An 11,033-nucleotide genomic window follows, 5' to 3' on the forward strand; every position below is an offset into this window, starting at 1 on the left:
ATTAACTAAGAAATAAACAAACCCACACTCATTGGTGTTCATTGAGACCGGCTGGAATTTGGATTAGCTGTGACCCAAGAGTGTGTGTGTGTGTGTGTGTGTGTGTGTGGGCCAATGCCAAGTCTGGGACCTCTAGACAGGACGTGGTGATGGCAGAGGTTAACGAGGTTACAGCCTGGAGGAGAGGCCACCGTTAAGAGATGGACACGAGAGGGAAGACAAGAGGCGACTCATAAAATATACATTTGTCCAGCTAACAAAAAGGAGACCACCACAGTGCAAATGTAATCAGTATTAGCAACTGATACAGACATAAATAATCGAAGTGGACCAGATTCAGAAGACTTTAGGAATGATGGGGAGAAAACTGCAGATTTTAACTGTACATACTGAACTGCAATAAATGATAAACAAGACTCAGGCAATGATATAAATCAATATAGAAATGAAAACAAAAGAAAATGTGAAAAAGAGTAAAACAAACAAAGAGAGACCTGAGAAACCCTGGTCTTTGTAAGAGGGACTGTTCTCAATTCCCCTCCTGTGTGGAGTTGATATGAAGAGAGGTAAGTAGGTTATTTCTCTCAGGAGCTGTATGTGTGTACAGTTTAATCCTACCGTGCTCAAGGTCGGTGGGTTCCTTGGTTCAGCATCTTGTGGGCTCGGCTCACCATCACCATCCAGTACTGAAATTGTCTATCTGGAGCATCTGAAATCTTCTTGGATGGTTCTGAGATCATCTCTGAGGTCTCGGCTTTTCTGAAGAACGCTCCAAGTCAAACATATGTCCTGTGAATAAGGTCAACAGAAAATTAACTCTATGCTAATTCTATGAGCACTTGTGGTCATGGGACAGAGTTCATGAAATCAACTTATTCTCCAATTCAAATGTCTGTTGTACGACACAGATAATTCATCAGTTTCAAAATTACGATTTCACTCAACAATTAGTTCTGAGAGCTACTGCTTTAAGCAAAAAAATCACTTGAAGTTAGGCAATACAATGGAAAACTTACCACAACTGATGTAATTTTAATCGTTGAAAACACCAGTGCTAACAGCAGAATTCACCAGCAAAGCACATCTAAGCCAGCAAATGACACAAATAGTTTTAAATTGCATCAAAATTAAATAAACAAGGGTCTCTAAAATACAGAAAAAAGGCTGAACACGTTGCTTATTTTTACGTGGCACTAATTAGCATTTAAGCTAGCGGATTTTTACAGCGCTAACGTTTTAGCATGAGGCAATAGGGTTTAAGATGGCGAAAATTAGCAGCATGACTAGCGGAGTTTCAGGCCAGTTAGCTATAAACTGAATCAACCCACCAGTGCAAACAAAAAAACTGGCCCATTGGCAGGAAAATGTTGTTTTTATCGGAACAAAATATCGTCTTTCTCCTTCCTCACCACTCCAGTAATGTAGCTCTGCTAGCTAGCATCTACGGTTCCGCTCCGATTTGCACTTTGACCTTAACCCCAACTGACCAATGAACAGTCAGGAGGCGGGCTGAAGCCTCTGATTGGCCAACGTGGCCTACTCCTTTGCTTTATTGGCTCTTTGCCACGCTTATCACACAAATATTATTTTTTAACTCTGAGACTATATTAGCTTATATGTGTAATATTAAATCATATTTTAAAAAAAATAGCTTTTCTTAACTTTTGCTAAACATTAATATAGATTATTATTTACTTACTTTGTGTTTCCTCATCTAACAAGTCTGGGCCACGCAATCAATATGTAGGCACAGCTGTGGTGTTTACATTGTTTCACTGGATCACCTGACCAATCACAGGTTTCCTTTACTGGTATTAAATTTGAGGAAAAAACACACACTTTATATAAAAATAAACACAACCTCTGGGTCAGAAAAGTGAAGCCAACGTGGAGGATCCTTAAACCTTGCATTCTCTCCAACAACCAGCAGGTGGCGACACCACTGGTTGCAACCAAAGTCTGATTGCATAAAAGACGATAAATTCACATTTTATTATTTACAACAGGAAATAATTTTCTTGTGAGCTTATGGTCTCAATCACTTGTTTTCAACACATTGAATACAGAATTATGTCATTTTCAAAATTATCCCCCCATTCAGAGTTAAATAGATGACAAAGCAGGGTCTTAAAGTGGGGCTCCCTTGTAATTTCTTCTTGCACTGAATCCTTGAGTTCTCAGACAGATCTAGTCTTTGCTTGTTACATCTGGTTCCAAAAGACAAAGATAGTGACAGCTGAATTCCAAACTTGAGGATTCAAATTAGGAGTCTACAAACTAATAGGATCTATCTTTACATACAGTCCAGCATACAGTCCCCGAGGAAAAAAATAAAAAGACATTTCAAAGCTGTAGTTTGACATTAAATATTGCATGTATTTTATGATGTCCTTTTAGTATAAAATAGTTGATTTTTTTTGTCATTAGCTGGTTTAGTGTACATAAATAATATTGAGTATGGATTTTATATGGTTACTGTGTTGGAAACAATCTAAGCTTAGCATGTTAGCATTTGTTAATTAGCACTTAACATGAGGTTAATGAGAATATCAGTAGTTTTGCTAGTTTCAGCTTTGCTTTAGTTTTCGTGACAACACAAATCAAACATATTCTAGGGACAGCAGGAAAGAATCAAAGACAGACTTAGAATTATTTTCAGGAACCATGAATGTCTGTACCAAATTAGCAATCCCTCCAACAGTGGCCGAGACGTTTCACTTCAAAGCACAACCTCATGATCATGTGGTAAAGATGCCACTAAAGGGTTTGTCTTCCAGGATTATGGATACTTGCATAGAATTTCATGGATCATATAGCAGCTGTTGAGACTTTTCAGGCTTGACCCAATGTTCCACTATAGCCACCTTATGGTCAGGACCTCACATAGAGTCATGCAGAGTTATGTTTGAATTAATGTTTGACAAAAATGAGCTTGAAACAGCCTCGGGAAGATTTTACAATCTAAAACTATGATCACAGGCAAGTCCATTTTGAGCGTTAATGGATAGCACCGCAAAAAATTAATTACCCATGTGTCCTAGATAATTAGACACTTTGATTGCAGTGAAGTTGATACATGTAGAGCATAAGCAGGCAATGGGGACTCTCCTGACAAAATGCTCAGACATGTGTCGAGTCAGTCAACATTTGGCCTCCGACCAAGAAGGCCAAGGCGGGGAGCAGATGGCAAGGAGAGCAGAAATGCAGGAGGTCAGTGGTCTGGATGTAGCCCACGGTGAGGATCGGGCAGATGGCAAACCTGACCAGGGAGAATGTTGGAGAAAACTGTGGGAATCCAGTGCACCAGAACATAAAAATCCAGTCTAATGTCGATGTTTAAATGTAAAAATGGGCTTTTGTAATCCAAAATCACTTCCAGCCAAAATCCACAGAAAAATCTGGCTGCGGCTGTCTTACTGGCAAACCTTAAACCCAATAAAACATGAGTCAGGAACTTTCTCCACAGAAATATTCCACCAAGGAGCATAAAAAAGGGTTTTCTGTTGTTCTCACAGTCCTCCTCTAAACATAGTTCCCCATGGAGGGCAGCAGCAAGCCAACAAGTTTTCACTTTCACTGAAATACGAGCTGATTGGTGGATTGAATGTACGCTGAAGTGGAAAGAGACGCTTAATTAGTTAAAAACACTAGATAATCAGACTCTATTGAGTAACGTTCAAGACTTCAGCTGACATTTAGTTAAGCTTTATGTTCTGTGGGAAAATAGCAAATCGGAATGAGATGATGAGAAAAGCTAAAAATGCAGATTTGAACATCTGGATGGACAATCCTTTGCTCTGTTCAGTACACTGGTTTAGTCGCTGCAACAGCCATACTTGATAAAGCTAATGGTGGCTAACATGAGCCAACAAGTGAAAAATGGCTTGGTAAGATTTCTTGAAACCCACGCATTCAAACTCCATGCAGAAGGATCCCAGGCCCGGGCCGGGATGCAAACTGGGGTTCTTGTTCTCTGCTAGTAGGTGGAAATGGAATGTGCACATGCTGGCCTCTCCAATCAACCAAAATGAGGTGGATAATATCTACAAACCAGATGTCCGCAAAAATCCAATATTGTGCGTCCCTATTTCTATTTAACTTAATTTACTATATTGCATATGTATTGTATTGTACAGCGTGTGTCTGCAGCCATGTTTCTACCCAAATGGCTGTAAGATAAACAGTTGGTGGTGCTAATTCTCCATCTGGGCGCCTCTAACCCATTGCAGAAGAGGAATGAAAAGACAAGTCAAACCTCAAACATGCAAAAAATGCAGAAAACCACATGGAAATGTGGCATTTAGGTCATAATTTATTTGCTGGTTCTGTTTTTATAGATGTACTTTTCCAACTCAGCCCAGTGTAAAAACTTTTTTTGCAGTAATCTTCACTGTTTTTCAGATTTCTGGAGTTTTCACTCAAATTAAAGCAGATGGGTGGAAACTTTATGTTAGCAGCACATTTCTCCAGAAAACTGTAGAAGAACATGTGCACATGTGCTTTGTAAACCCAAAGAATGAGCTGATAATGCAAATTTTGCACAGTGTATGGTTTTCTCTTTATTTGGATATGATGACTGCAGCTTTTCTCAAAGAGCTGACACAATTATTTGAAGTTTATTTCAAGATTGAGTATATTTTCATGTTTTTTGGAGCAAAATATCGCTAAAATTGCTTTTATCGCTAAAAAGTATTATCTGAGTGAAACCGCTGTTGCGTTCCCAGCTTCCACACTGTTCGCCTGCCTAGTTGTGTCAGCATTTTAGATTAAGCCCCATGTTGCACCGGTTCATTCATAATGAACTAAAGCCTTGTCATTAAGCCCAAGCCGTCTGCGTGCCTCAGAGCCACAGGGAACACGTTCTTCTCTTCATCCTCTTTTCTCAAGACCTTCAGCCCGAGTCCAACACCAGATTTTTCTGTAAAAAAAAAATGGAGAAAAAAAGCCCATTGTTTTGCTTTCAGCTTGTCTCTATATTACAGCTGTGCATGACTGATTGTCTGAGGCAGGCGGATTGGGGGGAAACAATGCAGCACCAGTTTAGACCTATTGATCTACACGCTCCCAGTCTGTGTCCGTCCCAGCTGGTCCTGCAGGAAAATGGGGGGGTCACCACACATACGCTAACAACTTGGGGAACCCGGCGGATTGAAATTGAGCCAGCTAAAAGAGTGTGTGAGAACGTTCAGATTTACCCGTGCAACATAACAACTCACTTCCACCTCAGCCTCCACTTCACCCGCCTCAATATCAGACATACAAAAAGCAATATGTGGGTGATAGATTATCATTCCTGCTCAATCGAGTTGTTGCTTTTGCCAAAGCAGTTCATCCGAGCAATTTCATTTCTTAATCAAGATGAAAAAAAGACGCTCCTTTGGTCCTACAGCGACGGTGATAAATAGTGTCCTTCTCCCTCTAAGCCTGTTAGCGTTGATGGATCGAGACATTTATTCTGTTTCGCAGTGGAGAGTGGGAATGGGGTCTTCAGCTTAATATTAAAACAATTCATCAAAACTATATGCAGGAAAACCCAGAGTGACGGTTAAAATGCTCTTCAGATAGTTGAGTCCAAAATCAAATAAGCAATCGAAATGACTAAAACTTGAGCTTTTTGTGCCGCGAAAGTAAGAAAAATGTCCAATGAAGAACAGCAGCCTGTGAAAAGTCAAACTGCTTCCAGCTACATTTCAAAGCACCCCAGTTTGTCACCTGTCAGATTAGCAGAGCGGGAGGCAGGTGTAAACAAAAGAATATGACGACAAGATTCTCTAATCTCTTTGCTTCACACAATTTCTGCCTTTTTGGAAGCGAGCTGCCAAAGGCTACAATGCAGCTCAACCTTTTCACATGAGCCAGATAGGAGTGGCTGCTTGTCACATCTCTCACACATAAATGCCACCTCAGTGTGTGTGTGTGTGTGTGTGTGTGTGTGTGTGTGTGTGTGTGTCACAACTGTGTCAGTTTATTTGTCACTGAGACTTTTATATTAAACAGCACCAAGAAGCTACAGCCCAGCTAGCGGCCATGTGGTGCTTTGAGTTAAATGCAAACATGAGCAACTTCACAATGACAATGTTAACTGGCTGCTGTTTGGCATTTACAATGTTTGTCATGTTCCCCACCTTAGCTGAGCATGACAGCATGTTAGCATTGACCAATTAGCGCTGCAGGAGTCACTAAGTTTATCCTGTGGGAAAAATGAATGTTTAATCTATCCAATAGTAGTTCAGGTAACACCTAAAATATAACCCTCATTATAGTGCTGGAAGAAAAGTCAAAGGGAATACCAAAGTCAGTCGGGTTCATCATCTAGGAATCATAAATGTTTATGGAGAGATATATAACAGACATGTGAAAACCGTGACCTGATGGAGACTTTAGATGAAGAGCATTGACTATGTATAAACTATTTAAAAAATGTCTCTTAGAAACTTTTCTATGTTAAACTCAGGAGGTAACCACGGGGTTTCACCTGATGGGGACTATGAATGTGTGTATCAAATTCCATGATGACTAATATGATAAATGTCAGATTTTGTAATATTCCATTTAAAAAAAAAAACACAGTTTTTAAAGCTGAGCTGCTCTAAAAACCTCCTAAACAGCTGTACATTATAGGATCACAACCCTGGGAACAGTGGAAATTACTTGCAGCACATCTGCAATCAGTGCATTAGCTCACTTCACCTCCCACGTTTATACAGCATGTCTGAGTAAAATGAGGCGTTGTGGGACACGTACAGTGCAGGACAGGGTGGACTGCAGACGTGCTGAAGACTGATTTTCTGCCAGCTCAGTCCACCCAGAGGGAACGTGGAGGTCCAGAGCGGTGCTCAGAGCTCTGCTTTAGTGGGATTCCTTACCTATTACATTATCTGGGTCAGGCTATACAGCATTACAATCCGGACCCAGTAGAATTAGGGTTAACTGTGTTCTTCGTAAGGGTCAGTGTCAGTCTGCTACAGTGAGTCAGCCGTGAAGAGTCTGAAGGTGTAAACATACAGTATGTGACACAACAGATGGATTTGTTAGCGGCGCTGCCTTAAGCTGCTGTTACTTTGCATTTGCAGGAAAGCACGCCTATTTTCCGCATAATGAATAATGTTTGAGGAGTTGCTCAGCGATATGTGTCGTAATGCAGTTTGTGGTTTCCCTTTTCTCCACCCTACCTCAGTCTAACCACAGTGCATTCCTCTCTTTTGTTCCAACTGCATCGATTCTCGAAGAGATGCATGAAAATCTATCACAACTAACGTTTTAATCAATACAATTAGTCTCAGATCCATATGAATTAGATGACAGTTAAAAGATGGTTTGGATCCTGTTTTTGTGTACTATAAACAAACACATAGCGAATAAAGTGAAGATTTTTGCAGTATGCATATATGCGTGTGCTCTATGCGCACATCAAAGGCCTCATGGAACCAAAAATTGTCTCGACTAAAGTTCAAACCAAACCTTGCTCCAGACGCCTCACATTCTGGTTTAATGAGGCTCCACTTTGGGTGGAGAAAGTGTGAGATGATTTAGACGTCACACAACGGACTTCTCCCATGTGAGTCTGCTGAATATAAAGGCAAACCTCGCTGTACAAAGAGACCGCTTCTTTGAAAGTGAGGGACTGACACCCAAACCTTATTATAACTGCTGTGTGAAATGTCGCTGTAACAGAATGAGAGGGCGTTCTGGTAAAATACCTTTTTATGAAGAGTTTCAGATGAGAAGATTGAAGCTTCTTTCATGTCTGCACATTAGGTTACCAGCAGCTGGTTATTTTAGCTGAGCACCACGACAAACCTGCCTACCAGCATCTGTAAATCTCTCTAATTAACATGCATCTTGTGTGTTTAACCCAAAAAGTGTTAAAATGACACACTGCGGTTCTGTCAAAGCTTTGATCACAGTCTGGTGTGGACATGCACAGCTATGAACACCACCGACATGTAAATGCGCAGGAGCTTGAATCTACATATTGCACAAATACGCATAACATCCAAGCTTGTAGCATGGTCATCCTGCTGACACAAATAGGCTCCAATATATTCAGTAATAGTCATTCTTATCTATCACACGTTGTTAAAACATTACATTTAATGCATATTTATTCCAAATATCAGCACACATTTTCTTGATCACCCATAATCTACATTGCTGTCAGTCGATCCCCATTGCTGAGCCTCATGCATGTGAAATAATACTCACAGCAGAAGCACTGAAATGTAGATTTTGTTACATTCTAACAGAGCTAAGTGATAATAATAATGTTCACCCTACACTACAGTTTAAAAGCGTCTTAGAAATGTCCTTATTTTTAAAAGAAGAGCATTTTTTTCAATGAAGATAACATTAAATGAATCATAAATACAGTCTAGACATTGTTAATGTGGTAAATGACTATTCTAGCTGGAAACAGCTGATTTTTAATGGAATATCTCCATAGGGGTACAGAGGAACATTTCCAGCAACCATCACTCCTGTGTTCTAATGCTACATTGTGTTAGCTAATGGTGTTGAAAGGCTAATTGATGATTAGAAAACCCTTGTGCAGTTATGTTAGCACATGTGTGAGTTGTCATGGAAAACATCAAATTGCCTGTTTGCCCCCAAACTTTTGGAACGGTAGTGTATATGTCTACAAATAAGCAAATCAGTGCATTTCCAACACCTGTAATGGTGAACTATTCCCTTAATTTGCCAGAAAATTTGAACAAAGGCTTGAAGGTTATTTTTTTTGTTTGTTTTGTTTGACCTCTAATACGTCAGCCCTCTACGAAATATGAGCAGCGACTGTTAAAATGTTCCTTACATACAATATTAATGTATTTCAGTGGAGAAACCTTTCATCCATGCAGCCATAAGGAGTCCAGTTGTGCGTCTTTCATCGCTGACATTATTTTCCACCTGACAGGCCTGTTTTCTTTCCCCTGACAATCTAATACATCTCAGTCTGGTGCATGTGATGAAGTCACTGCGTGATGTATAGGCTTGCTGTGTGAGTTGAAGCAGTCTGCATGCTCGGCAGCTCTGGGGAATTCACCACGGTCTGTACAACCCCGTCTGCATCCACCGATACTGCAGCTTTACAAGCAGACGACGGCTCACAGAGAGCTTTTTGTTCCGTTTAGCTGCAACAAAACCCGCTTTTCAATAAGATGTCAAGTCAGTCAAGGACGCGAGTCCAACTTGTTTTGTTCTGCCAGAGACTGTTGTCATACCAAAGAGCAGAGATGAGTAAACATTGAACTATTTTAATGCATTTAAGTAATCTTTTTCAGTTGTTTTTATTTGATGATGTATATCTAACCAGCTATAAATCATATAGGTTGTGATTTATTAAATGTTTTAAGCCAATTTTTTGGTGGCAGCGATTTTCTTTTTACTCTAATCTAGCAAGTGAGCCTTTTTGGATCAAAGTAAGTTGTTTGATTTGCTCATTCTGCATCAAATTGTCTTGAATATTATGTTGAGTAGTTTATCATTATTGGCACTGATAAGATTAGCTATCACAATGCTATGGCTAACAAAACAGAATTTGATTGCTACTGTACAGCATTTAGAGTTGAAATTTCATTTGAAGAGTTTTTTTTTCTTTTTTTTTTACCTTGTTAACATTTCTATATGTTGTATTTTTATATACGGGTATTTGTATATACTATACTCAAAAACACAGAATCACATTTTTAGAGTTTCATATGTCATAAACATAAGGAACCAATGGCTTCATTTATCATTATTCTTCCTTAAAACTGGTTTTAGGTTTGAAAATATATGGGTGCATGGTCATTGTGTAGTGCAGAGTAGTTTTACTATGTTTGAGCAGCGTTATAGGAGAGCTGGTGTGCAGGGTTGCAGGGACTTCATAGCTCCTCATATTTTAAAGAAACAATAGCATAGAGTCACATCTAAGGTTTTTTTTAAGACACATGAATGTATTAGTTTCATTTTCATGGAAAACTTGTAAAAATATGCAACTGTGTTACACAGAGGTGGGTTTTCACAGGATCAATGAATGGCTGGAAAAGAACTTTCATGATGAAATTAGTGAATGAGGTCAAAACTAAAGTTTACACAATACACCAAGCACATATACACTACCATTCAAAAGTTTGAAGTCACTTAGAAATGTCCTTGTTTCTGAAAGAAAAGCAGTTTTTTTCAATGAAGATAACATTAAATGAATCAGAAATAAGTCTAGACATTGTTAATGTGGTAAATGACTATTCTAGCTGGAAATGACTGATTTTTAATGGAATATCTCCATAGGGGTTCAGAGGAACATTTCCAGCAACCATCACTCCTGTGTTCTAATGCTACATTGTGTTAGCTAATGGTGTTGAAAGGCTAATTGATGATTAGAAAACCCTTGTGTAATTATGTTAACACATGGATAAAAGTGTGAGTTTTCATGGAAAACATGAAATGGCCTAGTTGACCCCAAACTTTCGAACGGTAGTGTAAATCCATGAAACCTAAAAAATGTTTACGGTTTCTGTACGATTTGATCTGATCCCTTCTGTGTACTGCACATGTTAAAAATCACATGCTACTGAGAGCAAACAACGGTTAAAACCATCTGTGCATTTTCACTGCATGGCTTCGTCTGAGAGTTACAGATCAGGAAATAAGCAGCCTTCAGCGGGCTTTTATCCAGATAAGTAAAAGTGAACACAATGCTCATTTGAATCACTGTGAATGGCTTTTATATCTCTTATTTGAGGTCAGACACATATAATCTCTAATAGCTCCTGATTAGAATTAGCATAGATTTAATACAAAGCCGCCTTTGGTGCATTTAATGTTAAACAGTCGAGTAATTCTTCTGAAATTCCTCTGTAAAGTGGGTGTATTTTTCTGGAAACCTTAAATGAAGAAATTTACTTCAACAGCCTCTTTAGCAACTGCGTAAAAAAAAAATAAGTATATATTTTTAAAAGAATGGCTTCAAACACATTTATGTCCAGAAAGCTGCCATGCTTCTCTACATAAACACACAGATGTGACTAGACTGAAGTTGTTTCCACCACAGGCGC

General features: G+C 39.2%; 1 long non-coding RNA gene across 1 annotated transcript; it reads right to left on the minus strand.

Moving 5' to 3' along the window:
- Positions 1-624: 624 nt before the first annotated feature.
- Positions 625-1,452, minus strand: LOC118471008 (uncharacterized). Its single transcript, XR_004848219.2, has 3 exons — positions 1,329-1,452; positions 1,017-1,084; positions 625-789 (listed from the first exon to the last, which is right to left on the minus strand). It is a non-coding gene; the product is annotated as an uncharacterized LOC118471008 (long non-coding RNA).
- Positions 1,453-11,033: the final 9,581 nt, after the last annotated feature.

This window comes from Amphiprion ocellaris, chromosome 24 (assembly GCF_022539595.1).
Source record: "Amphiprion ocellaris isolate individual 3 ecotype Okinawa chromosome 24, ASM2253959v1, whole genome shotgun sequence".
Taxonomy (NCBI): domain Eukaryota; kingdom Metazoa; phylum Chordata; class Actinopteri; family Pomacentridae; genus Amphiprion; species Amphiprion ocellaris.